The 6,000-nt window shown below is 35.4% G+C and overlaps 1 protein-coding gene across 1 annotated transcript in view; it reads left to right on the top strand.

Annotated features, from left to right (window-relative positions):
* Nucleotides 1–539: 539 nt before the first annotated feature.
* The window catches only part of tle2b (TLE family member 2, transcriptional corepressor b), a 117,095-nt gene continuing 111,634 nt past the window's right edge, over nucleotides 540–6,000 (top strand). Inside the window, exon 1 of the mRNA XM_073937810.1 lies at nucleotides 540–654. The gene's annotated coding sequence lies outside the window, so the exon portion shown is untranslated. The remainder of the gene's footprint in view (nucleotides 655–6,000) is intronic.

The following is a 6,000-nucleotide window of genomic DNA, read 5'->3' as shown; positions in this document are numbered from 1 at the left end:
ACTAAAGTCTTTTTTTTAATCAAATTTCAAATCAAATACAAACTACTGTTAAAATCAGTAATTTATGCCTTTGCATTACAGAAATGAGTCAATGCTGTTTAGAATTAATGTGGGTTTTGTTAATTTTTATGTTTGCCAATTAAAATTAAATTTCAAATTAAATTTCATTACATCACAGGCTAATTGTCAATTAAATTATTTGCTCTTAAAGTAAACTTTTGAACAGGATAGTAAGCAAGGTGAGGTGACAAACGTTTTTCATGTATAAAGTATTAAAATCATAATTTTATCATCACAAATATTAAAATCATTTGCAAGTTATTCTTGCACTGATTAGATGCACAAAGAAAAACCACCAGAGGATTTATCAATTCGACGTCCACTAGTTAAAATATGTAGACGTTCAAAACAGGATTTTCCGTTATCCGTGCAGTTTTACTACAGAAAAGGATGTACTTCTCCTTCGGTTTAGAGTTGGCTAATGTTTACCAGTCCTCGTCGTGTTGTTTTTATCGTGATGTTGAAGATGCGGAGCTTTCACTCAGTCGTGCCAGTGTGATCTTCAGTGGCGTTTTTTTTTCTTCCCGCGCCTCTCCCTCGTGATTGTGGTTTTTGAATGACAGTCTGCCCTTGTCTCGGTGTTTTCAGCTGCTGGTAAAACCTCTTTCTCTCTCTTTCTGTCTCAAAGTCTCTCAGGATTTCTCTGGATCTGAGCCTAGCGCTTAAATAAATATGAAAGTGGCCTATATTCTGTCAGAACGCTGTTAGAAAGGCAGGCTTTTGTTTATTTCGCGTCGCATTCTCGGCGTTTAGCACAATGATTTTAATGCTTAAAAGCTGTTGTGATCAATTTACAGAGCCCGGTGAGATCAAGCCAGCTTTAAAGATTAAAATGGATGAAGAGATGTAGGCTAAAATAAAGTTGCAAGCATACGCGTTGTAAAATGGGTATGTGTCCAGATGACATTTAGCCATCTAAAAATCAAATGGGCTACAATCCAATTCAGAAGCCTCATCAATGGGTTGTGTGATATTCTCACTAGATTCTCAGTAAAGAAATGGTATTAAGAAAATAGTATTGTATATAAAAAAAATGCCTAAACATTATTTTTACATGTAACTTTTTTTAGATAAAGGCTTGTCACTTTAAAGTTTAAATTATTTACATGATGGATTAATAAAATGCATAATAAACCTAACAAATAATGCAACAAAACTTAAAATAGGCTCAAATGAAACATGAAAATACATGAAAAAAGGTTAGTGACCTGACATTTTCTGCTGATGTCGGCAGGTTTCTTGAGTAGAGGATAGGAAAATACACATGTGAAAGGGTGATTATTAAAAGACGAGCGGCCATTGATTAATCATGATAATCTCTCTCTCTCTCTCTCTCTCTCTCTCTCTCTCTCTCTGTGTATGTCTTACTGTGTGATAATGGAGACACATCCAGCTGTAGTTTATTCATGTGGCCTGTCAGTCCTTCTCTCTCTTCATCCATCTCTCCTTCTCTTTGTTCTGTTCCTTCAGGCTTGCTCCAAACTCATCATCTCATTGTTCTCGCTTGCCTTTTTTTACCCCATCCCTTCTTTCTTTCCAGAGAGGGTCAGCATAGTCATCTTTATCTTGCTCATTTTTCTTTTTACCCTCTTGTCTTCTGATATCTCTCTTGTTCGCTTCCCGTTGACTGAGTTGAACCATGGGAGAGAAGGACTGTCAGACTGTTTTTCTAATCCTCCTCTCTTCTCATCCATCCACTCCTCCTTTTCTCGTTCTACCTCTCCTGTAAATAGAAAGCACTGCTTGGCCGACAGCTCTGAGATTTGAGAGCATTTATCTCTGGAAGAAAAAGAAAAAGAAAAACATCCCCTAAACCAGTGGTTCTCAAACTGTGGTACGCGTACCACTAGTGGTACGCGGGCTTCCTCCTAGTGGTACGCGGAGGAATCGCCAAATAATGAAATAAACAATTAACATTTTTAATCCCTTGATGTGAACTATATTATCGATGTGATCAGCTTTGGCATTTTTGTGAAGCGTACGATCACAGCGCTGTGCTTAGAATGTTTATTTTAGTGCAATTTGTCATAAGCTGCTGAAAATCAGTTTCCGAATTGATTCTGAAGCGTGATTTGACTGACATGAAAACTGGCCAATCACAGTCGACCTTGTTTAGTTTTTTGCGTAAAACGTAAGGGCGGGACAAAGGCTTTCTGTGTCGCAGAGACAGAAAAAACAACTTAAAAACAAATGTGTTGTTGGAATAATGCTTCTCGGATGTTTTCACTATCGAGATGTCTAGCAGAGTGATTAAACCGCGGACATATTTCCTGCCTATTTGATGATCTTCATACACGTTTCGCTCTCAAACAGCGAGTCGACTCGCCTCTGACCTGTCACTCCTCTATACTGTCTGAATGGCGGCGCGGCAATGGAGGTATTGCGCAATTACTCATTTCTGGAAAGGTGGCGAGTGCTTTATTTTAACATGAAAGCGCATTCATGTACGCAAATCACTAAAACAGATATGCGAGCTCTTAAATAAGCTTTTTTCAAATGAACTGCAAGTCCTCTCATGATCGCGTGTGTGCTCAGATTGAACACAATCGTGATCTGTTCTCTATTAAAGTAGACATTATTTGTCTTTGAATACTTTTGACTAAATTTAGTCAAGGGACAAAGTTATCAAATATTTAGAAATGGATTGATACATGATCGATGACAATGCTAATGGTCTTCTTATTTGGCTGTGTTGTGAAGTGAAACTTACTTTTAGCAAAGGTGGAACTTTTTTTATTTCTTTACGACAAAAGAATTATGCTGGAAATGTTTCCGGATGAGGTATTTGTGTGATTTACACATTTAGCTGTATAGCTGTCTTAAATCATTACAGGTCAAAGCAATCCGTTGTTGCTTATTGTTTATTTAAAAATAACAATAAGGCTGTTAAAGCACTGCTTTGATAAATGTATTGTTGTCATATTTCAAATACCTCAAGTAAAATAAAGTCATTTGTTTTATTTTTTTACTGACAGTGTACTTGTGTTTTTTGTTAAGTTTGTACTTTGTATTTTAGTTTAAGATCAAGTGTAAAATAAAATCTCCATGTGATGTACAGCTATTTAAGAAACAAATTTGCCATATTGTAAAGAAAAATAGTGTAAAATATGTAAATAAAAGGCTAAATTTAAATATTTTCATCATATACTAAATAAACCTTTCAAAGGTTGAAAATATTGTTTAAAAAATGGGCAAAAAGTGTCTCTATGGCCTTAAAGATTATGTGGTAGTTTTACCAGTGCTATTGAAAAAGATTAATTGTCATGAAAGGAAAAATGGACCATACTTTCTTTGTTTGTGCAAATTCCTATACATGTAGCTTTGGGATTTAAGCAATTAAACCATTCAATCAGGTTTACACTTCAAAGTGATTTCATAATGAAAATCTGATTTTGTTTTTTTCAAAAGTAACCAACTAGTACTTTTTAAAAGAGTACTTTGTACTTTTACCTAATATTAGTTGTATTTACTAAAATGTGTGTAATTTTAGCAGTGTAATAGTGTTTTACTTGAGTACAAAAAATATTTCACAAGCATTTAGTGCAGGTTTATTATATTATTAATATATGATTAATAATAATAATTATTATTATTATTATCAATAATGGTTTTTATTTGTATCAATTCCTATGCAATATTTTATGGGTTGCTGAGAATACATTTCAATACATACATCTTCAATACATAGCATGTCAGTCTTAAAAATAAAAAAATAGCTGCTGGAAAAAGTGCTTAAAATTCCTTGATTTTCATTAGGCTGTGCCTGTATGAACCCTGTCATATGAACATTTAACATATATTTCAAGATTTGTCAGAAAGTGTATGAATATGCCATATAGCCTATATTTATGAGGTCCAAGCAACATTTCCAGCTTTTGATGAATAGGCTCCTATAAATACTTTAGATTTAAATACAGCAGTTTTCCTTTTACTTTTTATATATATTATATATATTTTTTATTTTTTATATAATTTATATATATTCCTTTTACTTTTTATACATATTCTTAATAATAGGAATTAATCTGCCTCGTTTTCAAACTCTGCACAGCTGTAGCTGCTTAATTAGGCCTACGGCGCAATTTTTTTTAATACTGGTCATTATGGTGGTACTTGGAGAGACAATTTTTTTCTAAGGTGGTACTTGGTGAAAAAAGTTTGAGAACCACTGCCCTAAACAATAGAATTGGGCTGGAGAGCAGCAGTGAGGCCTTGAAATATACTGAAGTCCAATGAATTCCTGGTTGTGCACACATCTATCTCATAATGCAGTAGAAAGGTACTGCTATTTTTGGGGTTTGGTTCTGCCAGGATGCATATTTATATATACAATTGTTTTAAAATGCTGTAAAAATTTATATCCACTGTATTTAGTAATTGTGAGACTTGTGTAATGCATATGATTTAATGTAATAGGAAAAGAAACTAGATGTTGTATCGTGTGCTGCTTGTTTTGAATTATTTGAAGGGATGTGTTTAAAATAGTAGCATTGTAGACTTTGAGATTCTTTCATTCTGTGAAAACAAAACAGCTGTCATTAATTGCTCTTTATTAAGGAGGTCGGTCAGCAATGTGTCATTTTCTGAATTATTATGAAAAATTTTAATAAAAAAAGTAAATTAAGAAGAAAAAAATATTGGAGGAGGAAAAACGTATGGCAAAATTAAGGATACTCATCGAAAATGATCTCCAATGTTTGAAAATGGCATCAAAAACCTGAAACAAGCAACCGAAGTTATAATGGATCAAAGAATAATCCTAATGGAAAAGATCCCGCCGAACACCACCCCCAAACAGATCAAAGAGGATCTAAAATTACCTGTAGGTACAGTTACAGTCAGAAGACCTTTGATGGAAACTCAGGGGTCAGCAAGAAGCCCCAATGTATCATCACAAAAATGACTAGTCAGTTTCTGATGTTGACCACCAGAAAGCTTTCACACCTAGACTCTTGTTTTGGAACCTGGCGCATTTCCCCAGTTAGCGCGGTTCGTTTGGCATATGTGAATCCAGCAGTCGTGCTCAGATCTGCGCTAAATTAATTGGTTCAGGATTGCCTGTAAAAGGTGGTCTCAGCTCGATTGAAACTCTGGAGCGGATCGATTGTAGTGAGAAAGCAATACGGTCCAACGAACCAGGCTATATCGCAGTGTATTATGGACATGTAATGAAAGGAATGAGAATTATGAGTAGGGCGGGATGTCATTCCTACAGGTACATGTGCGTTTCATGTCAAATACGAAAGTGAAAGCATTCTGAACTATTAACGAGAGCTGTTCATCTGTTAGGAAAAATTGACCAAACTGCAGTCTTGGTTTATCTGTTATCTCTCTCTATAATGTAAAGCCTAATGCATAATTCTAGCCAAGGCTCTGTATGAGAAGGTCGTACCTCTGATTTATATTTGGTGACGATATCTGTGGGTGTCAAAATAAAAGGGCAGCTTTTCGCTTATAAAGTCTTATTGCTCATCATCGTAATTAAATAAGAATCCACAACAGCTGAGTGGGACTGTCCCTGAGACCAATGTGACGAGAGTGTACTCTTAAAAGACTTGTTTTCACTATTTTGTTCTGTTTAGAAACTTTGCCGTGTAAAAGCGAACCAAGAACAAAGCGCAACATTGTAACAATTTTTTCATCCCTGTTTCGGAACAAAACAATCGGCCTACAGGTGTAAAAGCACCCTTAGAATCGATCAGGTTGTTGATTGCGTCATGTGGAATGTTCGTCCACTCCTCGTCAATGACTATGTGAAGTTGCTGGATATTGGCAGGACCTGGAACATGCTGTCGACTACAGCAGTCCCTAGCATCCACTACATGCGCAATGTTTACATGTCCGGTGAGTATTCTGGCCATGCAAGAATGGAGATGTTTGATGACATTAATATCATGTACCTATGATTGTTATCCATAACAATATGCTTGCCCATATGTA

Source organism: Danio rerio, chromosome 22 (genome assembly GCF_049306965.1).
Source record: "Danio rerio strain Tuebingen ecotype United States chromosome 22, GRCz12tu, whole genome shotgun sequence".
Classification (NCBI taxonomy): domain Eukaryota; kingdom Metazoa; phylum Chordata; class Actinopteri; order Cypriniformes; family Danionidae; genus Danio; species Danio rerio.
Note: the sequence above shows the minus strand (reverse complement) of the source record. Positions and strands in the feature narration are given on the sequence as shown.